The sequence below is a fragment of the Acanthopagrus latus genome, chromosome 13 (assembly GCF_904848185.1).
Source record: "Acanthopagrus latus isolate v.2019 chromosome 13, fAcaLat1.1, whole genome shotgun sequence".
Lineage (NCBI taxonomy): Eukaryota > Metazoa > Chordata > Actinopteri > Spariformes > Sparidae > Acanthopagrus > Acanthopagrus latus.
Window position 1 is genome coordinate 21,252,945 of NC_051051.1, and position 20,385 is coordinate 21,273,329.

The 20,385-nt window shown below is 41.9% G+C and overlaps 1 long non-coding RNA gene across 1 annotated transcript; it reads right to left on the reverse strand.

Annotated features, from left to right (window-relative positions):
* Positions 1–1,365: 1,365 nt before the first annotated feature.
* LOC119031781 lies at positions 1,366–8,781 on the reverse strand. Its single transcript, XR_005078701.1, has 4 exons — positions 8,643–8,781; positions 6,748–7,096; positions 4,385–4,514; positions 1,366–2,302 (listed from the first exon to the last, which is right to left on the reverse strand). It is a non-coding gene; the product is annotated as an uncharacterized LOC119031781 (long non-coding RNA).
* Positions 8,782–20,385: the final 11,604 nt, after the last annotated feature.

Consider the following 20,385-nt stretch of genomic DNA (forward strand, 5'->3'; position numbering starts at 1 on the left):
TCACTCTTCTTATGGTGAATGTAACCTCACCATGTCTACTATTACACACTGAAGTGGCGAGCATTGAATCTGACTCCTAAAGAAATCTTCAGTTGGACCAAATACAGCAAATACAGTCATATAATGTATGACTCAGAGTGATTAAATGCTTGAATTAATACGGGATTGATTATTAATTACTGTTGCTTACCATTAAGAAATGAGAAGTCAATATGATTTTATGTGATTAGATCAAACCCGTAATGGATCATCACACTCAGTTACTTCATTCATTAATTTATATGCTGCTAAAATGAACTGCAATCCAGGTATGGAGGAAAAAGAGCATATCTGAGCAAAGCGTTTATCAGCTTCTCTCTCTCAGTGCTGGAATGTGACTAAGTAAAACTGATTTAGCACCTTAGTACCAGGTTGAGGTACTTTCTACTTCTACTCTGCCGCATCTCAGAGACAGATCTTGTACTTTTTTTTTTTTTTTTTTTTTTACATCACTCCATTCATCCTGCAGCTGTAGTTACTAGTAACTTTACAGGTTTATATATTTTTTAAGCTCATGAAAAGGTGTTATGGCCTAAGGGCTGCTCTCTCCTGTGCTCCCGTGTCCTCCAGGTGCTGCCCTCCCCCTGCTGGAGCAGGTGATTGTGCATGGCTGTCTCCAGTCACCAATCAGGGCAGGTTGTGCGCTGGGGGCCGGAGTTGTGGCTGGGGGCCAGTGGGTTGTCCAGCAGCGTCCATGTGTGAGGTTTCCTGTGATTTTTCTTTGACTGAGTTAGGAGAAACATGTTGTAGACTGTGATGCTGTTTGGTATGAGGACTGCACATAGTGATAGGGGTTGTGCCCCATTGTAAATGTGTATCTTGATGACATGTGTTGTGCAACCAGCTTCCTAGATTTTTTGAAGGAAAGAATAGTTTGTATTATCATTTTGTGATCTTGTAGAGATTGTTTTTGGTAATAACACTTGAAGCCTGATTTGGGAGTTTTATATTGTAATGTGCTAACTTAGTCCCCAAGGATTGTACACCTCCCGAGAAGATACAGCAACAACCGACAGTATATAAACTAGCTAAAATGGGCTGAACCTCAAACCGTCTACAACCACAAAATAATGCAGTAATATGAATCCAAATCAACACACTCATATGAATAATAGTAACATACTGACAGTGGCTCTTGATATTTCACGTACATTTTGCTGGTTATACATGAATGCATACTTGTACTTTAGTAAGGGTTTGAATGCATGAATCTACTTTTAGTTAGTCAAAGAATCTGAATACTTCTTCCTCAGTCTGTAACTAGTTAATTACTTGATCTTGTTTTAGTTGTTGTTCCAATGCAACTGACTTTTTTTTTTAATGTCTTATATATTAAATGTAATTCTACACCCCTGTAAAGCACTTTGAATTGCCTCGCGTCTGAATGGTTAAGTGTGAATAAACTTGACTCGCCTCTCTGAAAGCAGAACATTAACTATCCTCGTAGGTTTTCTTTTAATCAAACTCTAAGTCACATGCTAATGTACATATTTTCCGGCTATTGCCTTCGACCCCTTAGCGATCTTTTCTCTTTGAATGAAAAACACCATGAAAGCATTAACACCACTGTATGAAGTGTGACGAAAAGTCCTTTTTTATCAGAAATGAGAGACTTCCTTTTAATTCTAAGGTCCTGTATGAACTCTCTGAATCAAACTGCAAACTTCTAATGATTAAACCGGAAGCAGAGCTCCAGTATTCATGACACCCAACTGAAGCACAAGTGCGATGTTGGTGCAGAACTTTTCATCTCCTCACGCGGCTGCTCAACCTGTTTAAACCCAAGATTAGACCTTGGCTGGGGCGCCTCTCAGCATGAATGTTCAAATTATGAAATGGTAAAATCTGAAGCCATGTGTGCTCCATTTAATATTTATCAGCTCCTGGATGCATGTCAGTATTTATTTGTTCCTCGCCTCCTTGTATATTCATGACATGAATAATGCCGTGTATGTTAATCAGATGGCGGTCCAAGCGCAGAGTCTCAAAGCATCCTTCTGGAAAAAATCAATCATCTGCACGGGCTCCTTAGCATCAACCAGCTCCGCTGCTCCCCAGACAAGATCACAGCTGAGGAGTGCACCGTCTCCTTTTTACATATTGCTGGACTAACCACAGGCACTGATTAGCAGCATCCCTCCCCCCTGATAGATGCTTTGTGCCTGATTTTAATGAACTACTTTGCATTAGTGAGTCCCTCTCTCCTCCCTGTACACTTGCCTCTACTTGCTCTCTCGCAGTCTGGCAAACCAGGGCAGAGCTCCTGTGGAAAAAAAAAAAAAAAAGAAAGAAAAAGAATTCAGTCAACACATCTATCAGTAAGCAGCCGGCCAGGCGCACTCTCCGAGCCAAGACAGAAATATTGACAAAATGTCTGCTAGCCATCTTATTATCTTGCCCAGGGTTGCAGTTGGCAAAATAGCACATGCTGGAGGCAGCGGCGGTGGTAGCGGTGGAGGGGTGTGTGCGCCTCCATGTGTGTGTTCTGCGGGTAGAAAGAAGCCAATGTTTGTAAAGCTTGCAACCCCGACACCCTGTTGTTGTTCTGCTGAGCTTTCAGTGCTGTGCCATCATCTGTGGTATTAGTGTTTCTGGCTGCGATTGTGAGCTTCAGGCGGATACCAAATGAGAACACATCTGATAATGAATGATTCCCTCACTACATTGCAGCCCCTGGTATGAATAGATAGTATATTGCTGTGGCAACATGAGCCGGACACCAGTTGCACTGCAGGGAAAATGTCCCCAAAAAGCCACGATGTCATTGTTAAAGGATGGAGGACCAGAAACAGGGGAAATGAACGGCCATTTCATCTCATCTTAAAGGAACAGTTCAGCTCAGAACAGCTTCCTTAGAAAGTGAAAATTCGGGTATCATCTACACACCCCCTCACCCCCTGTGTGGCCCCGCCTTCGGTTAAACACTGAGAGCAGAGGAGAAGATGAACAATTGCAATGGTAAATGACAGCAAAGCAAGTGAAGCGCTCTCAAAGCTCCCTATCAAAGTAAGGATCTTACTGTAAAAAACAAAGTTTCCTTCAAATTACCAGGTCACCCAAAATGGAAAATTCAGTCATAATCTGCATACTCATTGTGCAGATTGATAACTTCACACAGCAACACAGTGTTGCAGCGTTCTCCTAAATAACTGGAGTAACCAGGACTACAAATGGCTCCTTACAGCTTGTCAGAATAACCAGAGCACCAGGAAGTACAGCGTTCCCAAATTGATTTGAACAGACGTCATTTACACCCTTTTAAAAGCTGATATCCCACTGTAGCTGTCAACCTGAAAGCGGGGGAAAGCTCAGAACCGTATCTAGGCATAAGATGACCAGAAGTTAATGGAAGGGCTTTGAACAGAGAGAGGGGACGATGCTGCGGCAATCCTGAAAAATATATATCCCCCTGTCATCAAGTGACCAACGTTCCAAATTGAGGAAGTGTGCAACTGAAAGCTCTGAAAAAGGGTGTTGTGTTAGCATAATCTTTGTCAAATATGAATAAAGTTTTCACTATTAATTGAACAAAACAATTTATATGCTAGTTTTACATAACAACATGCTGAAGACCTTTCCTTTGGCCAGACCTGGCTCTTTCTGTTAATTGCTAGAATCCTGCAAAGGACATTGTTTCTTAATGATTGACCTGGTTAATTTTCTACCCTGGATATCAATTGTGCAGCTGAGCAAAGTAATGAGTGGCGAGGAAAACTATAGTTGCAGCTGCTGTTCGCTTAACAAACAAACTGCAGTCCAACGGGCTGCGAGTAGGCAGTTTAAAAAGGCGAGCCTCCGTTCCTACCAGCTATTGTGTTGCATATAATAAAACCTGCTCTGTTTGTGCTTAAGAAGGCATCGTTTAACATTGCATGTTCACAAGACCTCTGCAGGCCACACAAACCTCATGCTCTTGTACTCCCTCTGTGTGGCTCTGCGAAATGCAACTGGTCACACACATTTGAGCTATAGCCGCTCACACTGACTCAGCGTGACATAAGTCAGTGAGACCGCTGACTCATGTCACAGTTACTCAAGGATTGAGAAAAATTCTATTCTGCTCTAGAGGTGGCCGACGCATTCAGGGCTAATGGATAATGTGCAGTGCGTCTATTATGTCATACATGATGTGATATAACTCTTCAGCGCGGTCGTTGTACCCACAACGGCTCGATTGAGAGCAATATTCAAGGCTGTTCAAACAAAACGATCCTAACAAGGTGTTTCTTTTTTTTTTCGCTTCCTAGTAAGAAGTTTTAGCTTCATTTTTTCTTGGTGCAAGGTGTTCTCACTTTGGCATCAGAGCCTCCTCCATGACCAAACTGGACCATTCGGAAAATCTTACCTTGACTATGACTTTGTGTTCCCATCACTCAGTGACCCTGGGTTTAACAGGAAGTGCAGCGGAGATGTCCTTCACACTTCAAGAACTTCCTCAGACACAACTGAAGGGGCAGCTTCTCATTCACAGCTTTCTAAAATAATACAAAAAAAAAAGTTCTTTACCCATTGCTTTCACCAAAACCAAACAGAGAGAAGATGGAGCTGGGAGAGGTCAAATCAACATCCAAACAATGAAAGGGTGGCGTGCACAAGGGTCCGAATGACTGAAAGGGTATTCGTTGAGCAATTAATGTTTTGGTGAGGAATTCTTTAAAAAAGCTGGCTTAATTAATAAAGGTGGCTGCTGAGTTCAAGGCCTGTTTACTGGCAGGATGGATAAAACTGTGTGTTGAAGAATGAGATGCAAATCAAATGCACAAACGGTGTTTGGAAAGATGAACTATCGAAATAAAAAGCAATTAAAAAATGTTTTTAATGACACAAATACTGATACAAAAATGAAAAAAAGAGAACGATTGTCAAAGAGATCCAGACAGATAATATGAAGATTTAAATAAACTAAATGTTGCAGACTTCCTCAGTGGATGGTTTTCGGAGTTTATGACTGGGATGTATACGAAGTACTGAAAAACTCTAAATGCAACCATCCTGAACTGTAAATTCTGGCGATGTGGTCACAGGTGGAAGAGCAGCACGGACACAACACCCTAAAAATACACCGTCAAAACACAGACAGATCAGGTGGAGCATTTGCAAAGATTCAATATATATTGTGGTATTAGCCATTCTAATGGCTACATTGCTTGGAATACAATAAATCAAGCAGCCGTCCCGACCAGCAGGACCACCCTAGGGTGGAGGGGGGGACATCCAGGATGGGAGCCATGGTTATCCAGTCTGGGCTCCAGGCTGCTCCTGGCTGATGTCCGCTTGCAGGAAAATTGAATGGACAAACTGGACTCAGGCTGGCCAAGCAACAGGAAAGCGGGAGCCATTGTGCCCACGTCCTCACAGACATGAATCATTCCCAGAGGACAATCTTACCGACTTTGCCCCCCCGCTGAAACTCCCTTTAGCTACATCATCAGAGGTCAGACCTCAGTTTATACTTGGCCCCCGCGGTCGAGGACCTCCACAGTGTAAACATTTTAAAGGAATAGTGAACATTTGATTTAGCCTAGTTTAGCATTTAAACAGGAGGAAGGTAACTCAACAAACCTGACTCCGTCCAAAGTTAAAAAATATGAGTCGCAACTAAGCCAAGCTGTAACTCATTCCCTTTATCTGTAGCCATTTAAAAACAGCTATTTCAAATTATCATTAAACACAAATTTTCCATCCCCATGTGTCCTCTGTGCAGCATTTCCGGCTGAAACGGTGAGGGTTAGGTTTGTTTAGGTTGAATTTTCCATTTCTCTCTTGTCTAAAACACGTTTTTTTTGCTCTGGGGAGGTTTACCCACAAAACCACTCGATGAAAGTGAGGAAAAAAAATAAATCACGGTTTGTCTTGGGTTGCCACAATCCCAAATGGAGACGGTCCTACTTCCCGCGAAAATTGGTGGATTTGATTGCCACAAAGCCTCGAAATGTCCCCAGTCGTCCTTAAAAATATCCGGTGGTGTGACTCCAACCATTTGGCCGGTAATGACTTTGAGCTGTTCAAGGTTTTGAAAGCACTTGTACAGTACATCACACATATGCCCTTGTGTGGAACCACCGCCCCCCACACACGCAAAATTCTAAATCAAGTTTCTGTTCAATTTGTAATTAACACCATTGAATCAATTCATTATTAGCCTTATCATATTTGACCTTGTCCTAATAGTCTCACTCTGCTATGCTTAGATTTAATAGTTTTATTTTGATCTTGGAATGAGTCCCAGGTTTCCAGGCCATTAAACAAATCACTGTGTTATCTCCGATACCTCTCAGCGAAGACGTCTGTCGTCCTTCACAGAAGAGACAAGAGGGCAGTTAAACCGGTTCAGGGGATTAATTTTGCAATAAAAGGGCGTGGGCCTCTAAACTAAGGGAACAAAGTAAATATCAAGAGTTTAAATGAGAGCATTTTGACGGAAAAGTTTGTAAAGTTTCCCGTCTGGCTTTGTAAAACATTACTTCAACTCAAAACCAGCAGCGTACCAAATCTAACTTCCGGTCATGCTGGTGGAGCAAAAAAAGACACAATGTTCAGGTTAATTAATTTGCTCAGGTTTGTGTAACTGACACATCCAGGGCGCACAAATATTTTCTACAAGTCTGTTTGCTGGTGATTTAATATTTTTCACATGCCTGCATCTCTTAATTACTGCATATTTCTTACAGAGATCAATGACTCGGCGACTGTCAGTGGGATTCTCACCTCACAGACCATCTAATGCTCTTTCCTGCTGCTGCCCCTGCAGGGGTGCACATTTTCAAACTGTCAACTCCTCCGTGTAACTCCTCATCTTTTGATCCGAGATGAGGCTCTGGTGACTTTGAAGGCAGTGGCAGGTAAAACAGAGAGTGGAAATGAAAGCAGCGGAGAGCAAAAAAAGAAGAAAAAAAAAAATTAAAAAAAGATGGAAACTACAGTTGATTTTGAAACAGCAGAGGGAGGCAGCATTAATTAGAGGGACGTGACCCAAGTGCTTCTAACGACTCCCTTCCATTTCCTCAGGACGCCAGTCACTTCAGATGTCTCGTGCCTTTTGGGAGGCTGCCAAACGCTGAGGGGATAAATGAAAAAAATTAGGGCCTGATTGAGTCCCTGAACAATGTACAAACACCTACCACACACTGCACGGTCCTGCTGAGAGCCGAGCAGTCAGCACGTCCAACAAATGCAATAAGATGAAAAGTTAGCGATTCCTAATGTGAGGAAATAGTTTGTAGCGGCAACAACGGTAATATGATACAGCAGGGAGGGAAGGGACATAAAAGCTGCCTAGAACCATAGAAGACAAATGGCAGCAGCAACAACAACAATAACAACTTCAACAATTGAGAGTCTAAAGAAAAAAAATCCAGTCACCAGAATACATTTTGGCATTGTACTTTTCAGCAAACTGGGACACTTCTCTACAGCAAGTATCATTGAGACAGGTTGCAACAGTCTGAATGTGACAGTCTGAGGCTGGCTGTCAAATGGCGTAATCATTATCATAAGCTAACTTCTGGTTTTATTGAGGCGTTGTTGTAGCTAACTGTCCGACACGACGGATGCGTCTAGCATGCACTACTAATGCCGCATTCAAGCGCTCTCCAGGTGGTCCCATTTTTCCGAGTTGGGAAGTCGCTCTCCCTTCTTCTGTGTGTTCATGTGCGTTATGTTGGAATGTGGGTGCGACATCGACACCAAAAAGAAGCGGTTTTGTATTTTTTTTTGCTCAGAGCGAACAACAACGTGTTGACAGCTGTTTCCTGTATTTGAGTAACAAGGATGCACGAATGGTACAATTGGTAAAACAACTTTGGTAAAACCCAATGTTTACTTTCGTCCACCCTGTTTCAGCGTCATATGGCGCCAACTTGGCAACGCGCATTCTGACTTTACAAGTTGTTCCTACTTGAGGACATTTATGGGAATTTTCCCAGCCGGAGAAACCTTTTTGAAGGCACATCAGATCAGGAAGCCACGTACACCAGATAGTGACACGCTTGTTAGCGCGCTAGCATTTGCCACTCAAATAGAATCAACAAACGCCACTTGGGGAACAGTAGCATGTTAGCATAGTCGCTGAGAGCGTGTTAACATGATGACATTAACAGGTAGCCTGAAAATGACTCACACAGCCCCGGAGCTTTACACAACGTAGCGCGCAACAAGCCACGTAATTGGGTATGATGTACCAATATATTACTGTACATCGCAGTCTCCACACATAGCAGGCCTAATCATATACACATCACCACCCTTTGCTAATTGCTAATCTCCAGTGTCCTTACTGTGCCTGACCTTGAATGTATTTCCTCAGAGTTGAAAACTGAAACAGAATATGAAACCTGCGCACAGACCGAGGCCACGGTGCGAACAGCGAGCCGTAGTTGCCGCTGATGAACAATTACCGCCTGAAACAGACATGCTGCTTTCATAGCAGTGAGGCAATGGGCCTGGTTGTAACCTGAAGGCTGGAAAAATGAGCATACACTTGGATAGTTGCCAGTTATACTCCCTGCCAGAGAGGGTCCGGGAGGAGAAAGTGACTGACTGGAGTCTTTTGTGTTTGTATATAGCAGACAATACAAATAAAGCTTAGGATGAATTGGACCTACTGTGAAATTTGATTGGGATGAATGGACCTTGATGTTCTTTCTCTCTGTCCCCAATCTCTTTTAATTTACTGGTGTTGTGGAGGATATGGTTCTCATCATTAATCAGCAAGACAAATGAATCCCCAGCTGCCTCGGTGTGAGAGAGCGGAAGAAACCAAGTGAGAGAGAGAGAGGAGTAGAGGTGGAAGAAGGAAGGAAGGGGCGGGGTATATAAATCAAGTCTGCTTTGATTAATTCACCTTGGTCTGGAGGACATGGCTAATAAGATCCATTGCGCTGATACTGAGGCTTTTTTTTTTTTTAATGTATTGTGCAAAATGTCAATAAGAAAAACTGCCCGAATCAGTCAAAATGGGTAATAACACCAGCAAAGTCTTTACATTTAGTGACACCAATTAGTAACACTCACCTCAAATTACAATAATTTGCAAAGCGGGTAATTATATCATAGAGGTTCTGCTTTTTGAGTGCTCTTGATAAAAGCAATCAATCACATAATGAATAAACAAAAGATTAATTCAGGGCTGATCATTCGAGCGTCTGACAATACATTACATTTTTCAGGCTGGAGGCTTTGTTGAAGTCGGAGCAGGCATACATTTTAAAGCAGTAACTGTCGCACATTGTCATACAGCATGATACTAGTATAATTTGTCACTCACACCACATAATTCAATATATTTTGTCACCCTGTCCCTTTAAATACAGTATGTTCTGTGTGAGGGAGCTGCCACTGATGACAGTACTGTGCACTTCCTGCTCTGGCCACAAGAAGGCACTGTGGCACCTGTTTCAGCGCTCATCCGAGGCATCTCACACAGGGAGAGGCTCTTCAGATGGCAGTCTAACAGGCAAAGGGCCTGCAACATTTAAACAAAATTTGCATTTCTAAAAGATGAGGGCACAAAACAAGGAGTCCAGCTCCATACACCATTCTCCAGGATTTTTTAAAAGCTGTTTCCCTCTTTTCACCTCCAAGGATGATGGACAGAATTTCATTTCACCTTGTGTTTAAACACTAGCGCAGTATTTGACATGTGCAGTTCTCTTTAGGTTGTTTCTTGAAAGTTCCAGGCCCGTCAATAAAAAGGTCAATACGAGCTCAGCAAGTTGAATATAAACCAGTTTTTTTACTGACGCAGACTAATAGAAACAGCCGTGAATCATTTCTGGATCCCCCCTTTTATTAGAAGAACACGTACTATTCGATCAGTAGCAGACATCAATAACCAGACAGGAATTCTCTTAAGCATGCATACAATAACTAGGACACATCCATTATTTAAAATGACTTATAAGAATGCAAACAGCTCAAGATTTGCTTTTAATTAAAACAATGTACAGAGTACTCCATCTTTAGAGCATATTATTGCTTTGAATGATTCACTTATTTAGTTGTTTGCTTGGTTGGCACAATGGTAATATTTCTGGAGGGCAAAAAGCAAAACAAAACTGAATTGATTAAGATAAAGAAAATGAGCTTTACTCGGGAATGGCAGCAATTAGGAGTGAAAGGAAATATCCTAACATGGTTGTGCATCGGCATCCATGTGTGGTTCAACAAAAGGGTAGCAATAACCCTTCAGCTCTGAAGTTACTGACCTTGGTGTCAAGGTTTTGATGTTGTCCAGAGCCCATTTGGCTAATCATGCTAATGTGTCCATCTGCTAAAATAAGATTCATCTTCAATTAACGTCGACAACAGATTAGCTCAGTCAGCTTCCCTTCACCAGGCTCTCAACCCCCCCAGGACAACTTCCCAACTTGCTCTTGGAGTGAAGGTTACATTTGACCTGAGGTTGATACTACGGGTACTGCAGCATCACAGTCTTGGCCTTGGGGCTTCCTCTCTGTACCCTACAGCAACAAGAGTGCCCTCATAACACGACTTGTTGGCTCGGTCATAGCACCCACTGCAGATATCAGTAAAGGTCTTTCAGGGGCAAAAACGGACAAACTCACTGTGAGGTGGTACAAGGCTCTTCGATGCCTGTGGGGCCATGTAATTTATAGCCCTATTGACAGTCACAAAGATATATTAAACCCACAGGCACAAGAAACCTGCATGAAGCCTCGGATGCAATGAAGGCAGCTCAAACACGCAGGAGGTAAAAGATTAACTATGTCTACCTGACTGAGCGGTGACCAAGACCCTTTAGCTTTGCTTGGACCCTCAGGGGGCGAGCACATGTGCAGCGTAACAGAACAGAAAAAGTAAAGGCATTCAATAGTGAGACGCAAATAAACACTTTGTCTCTGCCACTGCACCCACACTTATTCCAGCCCTGAAATGACACCTTTCTGACACAGTCGTAACAGAATTTTAATTATGTAGCTTCATAAAAAGGTAGCGCTTGTAATAGGGTTATATTCAGCTGCCTGGTACAGGTGTTGATCTCCATGTGGTAGTTACTCTATTATAATTAGTAAAGGGAGGGGTGAAAAAAACCACTGTGATCAGCAGGTGTCTTAAGATTGGGAAAGCAAGTCTCAGCATGCCAGTTTGGTTCCAAATACTTATAAACTTAACAAGTTATTTTGGGGGGGAAGTAAGATCTCTAAGGTAAACTTAGTTTGTAGGTGTTCTGGCCGAAGACAACTTGTTTGCTTTAAATTATCATTCTGAAGTAAGTATTGATTGCATGGTATAATTAATGGCTGTAGAAAAATGACACCATCCACGTACAGATTGGTTCCATATAAACAGAGGACGAATTACCGCAAAGGAGGCGTGTCAGCCATTGCAAAACTCGAACAGGAAGTGGCATTGTTTTCCCAACTGGAACACCTGTGGAGACTCTACACTGCAAAAGAAAAAGTTGTCTTGCTAATGGAAAACAAGTTGAAGAGAGAGAGTGATAGAAACCAAGATGAACGGACGGGTGCTCAATCAAGAGTGCTATGTTTGTTTTTTGCTTGATAGTAGTCAGGCCATTAGCGGTAGCCATGTGGCTAATGCTACTTTTGTGTCAGTGGCACCAACATTAATACCAGAAGGAAACACTAGCGGTGGGGTTTGAAAAGTTGTCATTTGCCACTTTGTAGGCGAATGACAGCATTTCTTTTTCAGAAGTGTTCTGAAACACTAGCCCCATAACATTACCTGTCAGCTGATGGGTTTTGCTTGGCGTTCCATTACTTAGAATGTGATTGGAAAGTTAATTGCTGAAATCTCACAGCAGGACAACCGTGCTCAAAATAGGTCCAACATGTCATGACAAACCAAAGTCAGCTGACTGTATGTGGAAGATAAAACAAAGGCAAAGAGTAGAAATTATCACCCAAACGCTCCACTTTAAACACCCTTCAGAGTACCATACTCTCTGTAGTTGTGCAATGAGGGTTTATTTATAAAAAAAAAAAAAAAAATGCCTTTGTTAATTTTTTTAGTTTTATCTTCAAATAAAGTGTTATTTTGCCAACTTTGCTGTTGTTGTTTTAACTCGTTAGTTCATCTGACTGCCTGTGCTTCTTGCTCTGTGGGCTTTCATTGTACAAATGTGACAGTGTTCTCAGATCGCAACAATTACTCTCACTTGCCACAGCTTTCAAAGCTTTTGCTACAGCTTGGTGCTTCAACCTTGTCATCTCAAGCACCCACTGCCAAAAGAGCAATGGACTGCCTGAGAGAACAATCAGTGTTGGAAAATGCCACGGCTGAAGAGAAAAGCCTCACCTAAGTCAAACAACAGTAGTGGAACACACGTTTTGATGGACTAAAGAGCCCAACATAGCTTGTCATGAGGCCGGGATCCATCCTAACAACCACAAACAGAAAGCGAACATCTGTCGGAACTTAAGTCAGGAGGCGCGCTCCAATTCAACATCTATCTTCATTAGGCCATCACTCAAACAACCAGAGCACACAGTCTTACCTGACCAAAGCACAGGAGGACAAACACTTCACTTCACCTCACCTCATGGAGACAATGAACCTGCAGTGAACCACAACTGCCAACACAAGTAGCAATGCTGATTTGTATTTATGTCAGAAGTCAGAGCTGACTTCACACCTGAGTGGGCCGTGTTCAAGTAGCTACAACAAGTTTTGTAAACCAAGATTGACGCCTCCGAGACTATAGCTTTCACTTACTGTAACAGCAGCCTTCTTGGAGTCTGAGGTGAGGGTTGGTGATATTCTTCCAACTTTCTAAGTCAGAAGTCCAACTTCAAGGGGGGGCTCAGTTGAAATTTGCTGCATTCCAGTCAATGTTGGTGGTCTGAATTTGCAAGTTGAAATGTCCAAATTCTGATCACAAAAGGTGCAAGACACCAAAATTCAACAAAAACACTTGGCTGACCAAAACAAAATGATACCTCTTAGGTAAGTGTGGAACCCCAACTTCAGTTTGGTCATTTTATACCGAGAAACGTTTCTAGATATACCATTCACCTGCCCAATACAAGTAGTATCATCTACATACATCCTACCCTCTCCCAAGGGCACTGCCACAAGCGCTCCCTCGTGAAGTTGGGGTAGATGGATTTTTCCTGTGTTTGCAAGTAGGTATTTCGATTTAAGTGGTGTTCCATTGTATTTTCTCTTGCAGGAGGTCAGACATTGGATTAGCCTCAGATTTATTCATTCTTGGCAATTAATATATGCAGACCAAACAAACATCTGAGCATATTGTTATTGTTGGGTATGTGTCCAGTCCAAGCTTCAGCCAGTTTGACTAATGGCATGTGTCAGGTGTAACACATAGTGGAGGACCTAGCCGCATGTGGCTAGTTAACAGGAGCCCTGAGATAGCTGGTTCACTCAGTGCCGTAATAAGAGTTGATAGCTGTGCATGCATTACTACTTCAGTACTGAGACTGAAGTCCACAAGAGAAAACTCTCATAAGAAATAACTACTGGTTGCAGTTGTCCTGATGGACTGTAGTGCTGCTACACTCATTCATGGTTTCTCCTTATGTTCCTCCTGGGAGCAGCTAATCTACAGGTGAAAACTGGTATTACCAGCCAAGTCTTTGGGCATATATCAAGCCGGTTAAAACTGGTAGAACCACATCTCACACTTTAGTCATGTAAGGTACAAGCTGTAGATATTATTATATTATTTCGGTTGATTGATCCCCCACTTTGGTCCGGGCTGATATAACTCACCAGCTGTTGGATGGATTCCCAGGACATTTTTTACTGACATTTATAGTCCCCGAGAATGAATCCTACTAACTTGGGTGATTCTGTCACATTTCATCACGTGTCTCTTGCATGTCAAATTTTTCACTTCTCCTGTGAAATATCTCAAGTTCTACGTGTTACGTTTCCCCAGAAAACAAAACCAGAAGGACAGGGGTCCCAGATTGGGAAACTAAAAAGCACTGCACAAATCACAAAACGGGTTGAAAGCAAGCTGGTCCCCCCGGTGTCTAAAAGGTGGCGGTGGGAATAAAACACACATCCATCCACTGATTCTATCAAAATGATAGATGAGCAAAAGGACTGGACCCAAAAACCAAAGGTGAAGCAGGAGTCACTGATCTGTGTTTTCTGCTGTGAAAACACAGAAAGCAAAATGATGGTGTTGACCCCTGAAGACACACGGCCAACTGAGCAGGGGAACAGCAACCCCCTTATATAGTCTCCCTGCTGACCAGTTGCAGTCAGCTAATGGAGAACATCACAGATGCACCCAGTAGCTTCTGATGACCTGGGACCTAGATCTTGAAAAATATCTGTTCACCTCAGGACCTTGGGGAATCACTGATCTCTGTCCATTACACTAAAAGATGGATTCCCACAGATCTTTGTGGTTTCTGGGTGGTTAATAGACCTTTGGTGATCTGCTGACTTTTTTTTCCTTAGGACCAGCAGTGGGTTGGCAGAATACTGGACTGCATGAAATCTGGTACAGACTCAAAAGCCTCACGCAGCTGCCAACTTGTTTGTCCTTGCATGTCTGGGTCACATGTTGGATTGAATCTGTGTGCCCTGCTTAAGTTTTCTTATTCTCTTATTCTCCCTTTATCATAAACTTGAGTAACTTGTTGCAGTTTAATAAGTATAATCATGAAAATTAAATGAAAAAAAAATGTCAAAATGACCCACTGAGAGAAAATTGTAGTGAAAACAAAACAATCATAACAAATGCTGAATGATATAGAGCAATTTTCTGCTGGAGTCAAACAAACAAATGTCTAGGTGCTGTTTTAACCGGTAAGTGGATGCAGCTTTGATTTCACAAATAACAATGACAGCAACTGAAAGAGCTGTTTCAACAAGTACCCTGCAACAGAAAGGTATTGCATTAAAACAAAGTCTGGTTTCAAAAGTGACTGAGGGTGTTTTTTTTTTGTTTTTTTTTTATCAGTAATGGTGACCAAAGGGGACAATTTGTGTTTGAAATAGTTAGACAGACCTCAGTAAGAGCAGCAGGTCAAAAGCATAGTTTAGAAAAGTGGTCAGTGTGTCATGGACATGATTGCATATTTTGTTCATATCTCTTATGATTTTTTTAATTCTGAGAGAAATCCTTTTTCACTTTTTTTTGCGAAGTTTCATGGATGAGAAGATTGATCAAACAGTCATGTCTGTTTATCTGGAGCCTGACCAGACTGTAAACTATTATAGCCTCGTACAAGAAGGGGCGCTCTGAGACTTCCACCGAGGCCAATAGTTCACTATTCTAAATGCAAATCTGCAAAAGCAAACTTCATAGTCGATACCATTGCTTTTTCATGTGAAATATAAAGTTAAACTTTTGTTCTTAATATCTCTAGTGGATATTATCTCAAAATTGAATACCAATGTAAGGTCATTTTATAGTATGCATTTATGTTTTCAAAGTTAAACCTTAGTTTAGTAGTTGAGTGAAAGTTGTGGTGATTCTCCCATGAAACAACCATCCCAGGGTGCTCCACGCTGACTGCTTTCTGGATGAGCAGCTACAGTCTTGGTCAAACATGTACATACACATTTAGAGAACATGTATATCATGGCAATATTGAGTTACCATGATTTCTACAACTTTCATTTTGCTGTGCTGGGCTGAGTAGAACACATACTACTACACTAGTTTGGTCCAACAATGAATTTATTACAGGTTTTTCTGAAAATGTGACCAAATCTGCATGGTCAAAAACCTGTCGGGTTCTTTCCCAGTCCATGCTGCACCCATCCACTAAGGTTCATGAAAATCGGGGTCATTAGTTTTTCTGTAATGCTGATGACAACCAGACAAACCTAACCAAAAAAACGCGAAGGATGAAATTGTAGACAGAATCTTGTGAAATTCATCTGGTTGGTTTTGATTAAAAAATAAAGTGTCAATACTTGTCCCGATCTCTCTTTTTGCTTTAAGTTTCCACATGTAGAAATAAAATTCTGCTACTAACACTGTGCAGCTGCTCACTTGTTAACACACAGATAATGAGGAAGTCTCTGTATCACAATAAATAAGCACCAGTTCATTAACACTGTGGAGTGATCTGGAACAAAAGGTGTCCGGATAAAAAATAAAAAAGAAAGCCGAATTCTGGGTTTGTTGTTGCAGCAACTGCTGTTAGTCAGAGGATGGAAGAAAACAAGGGGGATGCTGAACAGTATTTGTCAGATGACCCTGACTGTGTCCACATCTGTAGTCTGATGTTATAAAATACAGAACTCCTTTCTAAGTGTCGAGGCCAGAGAAGAAATATGGGTACTTTGTTCATCTTTGTCTCATGCCTTGGGCTTAATAAAGAACTAAACAACACATGCAGGAAATAAAGACATGTTCTTTAGAAAAGAAAGAGAAAACCCGAAAGTAAAAGAACCTCAGTCCAGTATAAATATGATGGTATATGGATTTGAGAATATCATAAGACACACAGTATCACAGCTTGTTAAATATTAAGTGCGGGAAAAACGTATTTATTATCCTAATTACAGCTACAGATATAAGCAAAATAAGGGATGTGTTCAGAGGAGACAAGGGGCAGAGAGGGAGTAAGACCAGGACAGTATTCTGTATGTGTACTGCAGTATCTGTACACAAAACTGTCTGGAGCCTTTGTTCTCTCTTGACATGTTTATCCACCAAATACTGCAACAGCATCTCTGCAAAATTAATTTCCTATCCTACTCATTTGCAACAGGACTGTGTGTTCCTTTATGAATGAATTGGAAAAACCTATGAATTGATGGTCCTGCCGAGGCAAAAGTTGTCCATGCTAGTCAAGGTTGGGCAAGGATCAAGGATAGGAGAAGATCTGTAAAAGCCAGTCATATTTTACACAACTGAAAGCCACAGAGCCTCGAGTTAACAGAATGGCTTCTGCCATGATGGCAACTCCTGCCTTTGAAAATACGTATTTACAAATTATTATTATTTTTGGGGCTTTGTAGAGAGTGACTGGAAACAGAGGAGAGAATGGGAGGAGACGTGCAGAGAAAGGCTAGAAGTGAAACCACCACCAGCTGAGGACTCCTTTCATACTGCAGGTCATCCACTGCACAAGGTGAGCTATCAGGGCGCCCTGGCTTTGAAAATATGATCACTGTGGTAAATAATGTCCCAAGTATAACCAGCAAATTTTTTCTGGCTTACATTAAATGCGCCTTGGGCCCTGTACACACACAGATATTTCTTAAAACAAAGCCTTTTCTTTGCGTCTTGGCCTTTCGTACCAACAAAAACAACATTTCAGGTCATTGAAATCTGAGCTTTTGGGAAACTCCTGCCAGGGTGAAGATATTCTAAAACACCATTTTTAGTGTTTATGTGTAGACAGAAAAAACAGGGTTTTTTGGCTGGTCTCTGTTGTTTTTCAGCTTTCTGATTGGCCAATGTGGTCTTATGGAGAAGGTTATATCTCCACCTGTTGCCTTGACATGCCATTGAAGGCCTATGTTTGCATTCAATGCAGTGGATGGGAATTTCTTTGAAACCAGAGGAGGAAAACAATGTGTCTTTAAAAATACCTGGGTATGCTTGGACAAGGTCGTGGAGGAGGTACGGGATTTGTATGTGTACGTGCTGCATATGACTACAAGTATACCTAAGAACTATTGGAATAGTATAGTGATTCCTTGTGGCTGCCTTTCAAAACGCTGCTCTTTTCTTTTCATCACCACAGAACAGTGCTGGCTGATATTGTTTTCACCTGTGTGTCATCATGGCAAAATGTGGTCCTGGATACTCGTCTTACTGTGAACTAGCAGGAGCGGTTTTGAGTTTTCCGGCAGGTGTTTATACGATGTCTGTCTGTGAACAGATTTCGTGGACAGCACAATACAGTCACAATTGTGCAAGACATAGTCAGACGTGTGTGCCGTTGAGATCAAAATGAAGCTGAGTTCGTGGATGGGTGAAGTCCAAGCAAGGAGGCTGAAATCAGTGGGATAGCCCTCTTGCACTTTATTCTCATGCATCCAAATGGAGGAGACTGCAGGCAGACCTTCATTCCAGAGTAAATCAAATGAACAGGTTGACAGATCATCTGGACTGGGAATACACAACAGACAACTCAACACCGACTGAACTAAAGACTGGACCTGACTTTTCAGGCCTTTTTCACAACGAGCACACTGCTGCAGCAGAGTGGTGAGCTGTGTTCTCTTTTCAGTAGAAATCCGGCTAAGCTAGCAGATGTTTGATGCCTCGAACTATGTGCTGGGACCCTGTTTGTACTGTTGCTGAAGTTTGGTGCAGTTCTGAGCATTATTTGTAGCTATGAGTGACTTTTTGGTGGCGGTTTATTGGTGGAGGCATAGACTGCAGTGTATTGGTATTGTGCGGTCTTTTCTGAGGTTGCTAAAACTACATTAGCTAACAGTTGGAAATCTCTCGGGGGGGGCGGTCTTGCTCGCTGTCATGGTGTGTTAAACCATGGATTAAACTTACGCCGGAATATCCCTTTAAATACAAACTGAACTAAATAGGGGATGAGGTGCAGGTGGAGAGAGGTGAACAAACACAGGTGAGTGGAGGAAACAAGAGAGCAGGGGAGGAGCTGATAAGCTGGGAGAAACACAGGTTACAGGACGGGGCTAATGAGGCTGATGCAGGGCAGGTGCAGAGGGTAAGCAGTGCGGCGAATAACACAAAGACAGGAAGTGGAGAGAGTAATTTGATGCATGATGCTCCCCCTATCAGCACAGGAGGAGAAATCTAAAAACCCAGAGGCAGTGTTATTGTCTGTATTGTTGCACAAAGTTTATATGATAAAATAAATAAAACTAAAAAGGAATGGCTAGCAAAAGATTTTGGTTAAATTTGATCAAATTCTAAATGCATTCAGAACAAACCCTGGTCTCTTACATCAAAGTCCTGCCAAACTGAGCGATTCCTCCCCGGACGTAATTGCCAAAACAAATTAGTGGTGTTTGAATCTCATTTCCAGGAGACTTGAAAGTGTTGGTTTGTGGATAATGGGGACCTGGTCTGATTGGACAAGGACAAGTAGCTTAATTGTTGCTTGCTGCTACAGGTGGCCTAATTTCCTGAGTGCCATTACCACAAGGGTTTATGGGTCGCCTCTTTTCTGCCCCTTACGGTCTCCCAATCAGTAAATCATTCATAATCACTCCTGGTACACCTGTTGATGTCAGGCTGTAAAGGTTTGCTCTGCGGAGCCTCTTCACCGCCTCCTAATCTTGAAAGCCTCTGAATAGGCGCTGAATCCCTGAATGGTATGTGAGTGGTAACAAGAACACTTTTTTTTTTTTTTTTTACGCAGAGTTCATTAGATCTGGATCAAAAGAGTGGCTGGCTCACACTTAGTCATAATAGTAATGTGGTTGCTGCAGTGCACTCGTAATGGATAAATAATATATTATCCTTTTCAGGATATCACAGCTTTCACCTTTTGAGCATGCAAGGTTAACACATAAAGACAAGACTGCAGCGCCGACCTTTTCATTATCGGAGACAAAACACCATCACCAAGGACACATACCGTAAAAATGATTATACTCTGGCTTTATTAAGTGCAGCCATTTGCTGTTATGGAGTCAGTTAAAATGTAATGAATAGGATTTCTTTCTGCTTTAGTTATTCAAGGATATTGAGAAATTAGTCTATAAGAGGCCAACTGGCACACACATAAAACATGAAGCCAGGAGTGCATTTTCTATGACTGATAGCTTGCCTCTGGTCTTCACGTTCTAATCAATAGCGGTATCACCCTTACTTATTTAAGATGTTGGCTCATTATGTACAGCACTTGAGGTATAATGAGAGCCTGAGGTGAAAATGTAATTAAAAAGATAATATCTTCCTCTGCTCGTCTCATCTGCTGAATACTGAATACTACAGGTGTGTTAATGTCCAAAGTAAAGGCTCACTCATGAACATTAAATATGAATGGTGGAATACATTTCTTTTATGACGGATGGCTCGCCTCACGTCAATTCCATCCACTGTGTCGAAATCAATAACACTATCTCCATTTATTTAAGAAGCTGGTTAAAAAGGTTCACCGCGCTCATCGTGCGGGGAAGCAGAGATTGATTTTCAGAGGATAAATCTCGTCGAATTTATTAAAGCCTTCACGGCGCTCCTCAGGATATTACCCTATATTTGTGTTAATTAGAAGCGCTTGTTTTATACTGCATGTTCACATCAGGTTATGCATGTGCATAAAGAATTCATGACATCCGCGCCTGCCAAGGTTCTCTTCACACTCAAAAAAGAGAATAAGTGGAAGTGGATTAATATACCAATTCAGTTTCTCTGCTTACATTTCTTTGTCTCATGATCAACAATAAGGTGAAGGGAAGCTGAGCCTGTGTAGACAATAGGGGCAGAAGCCTCCA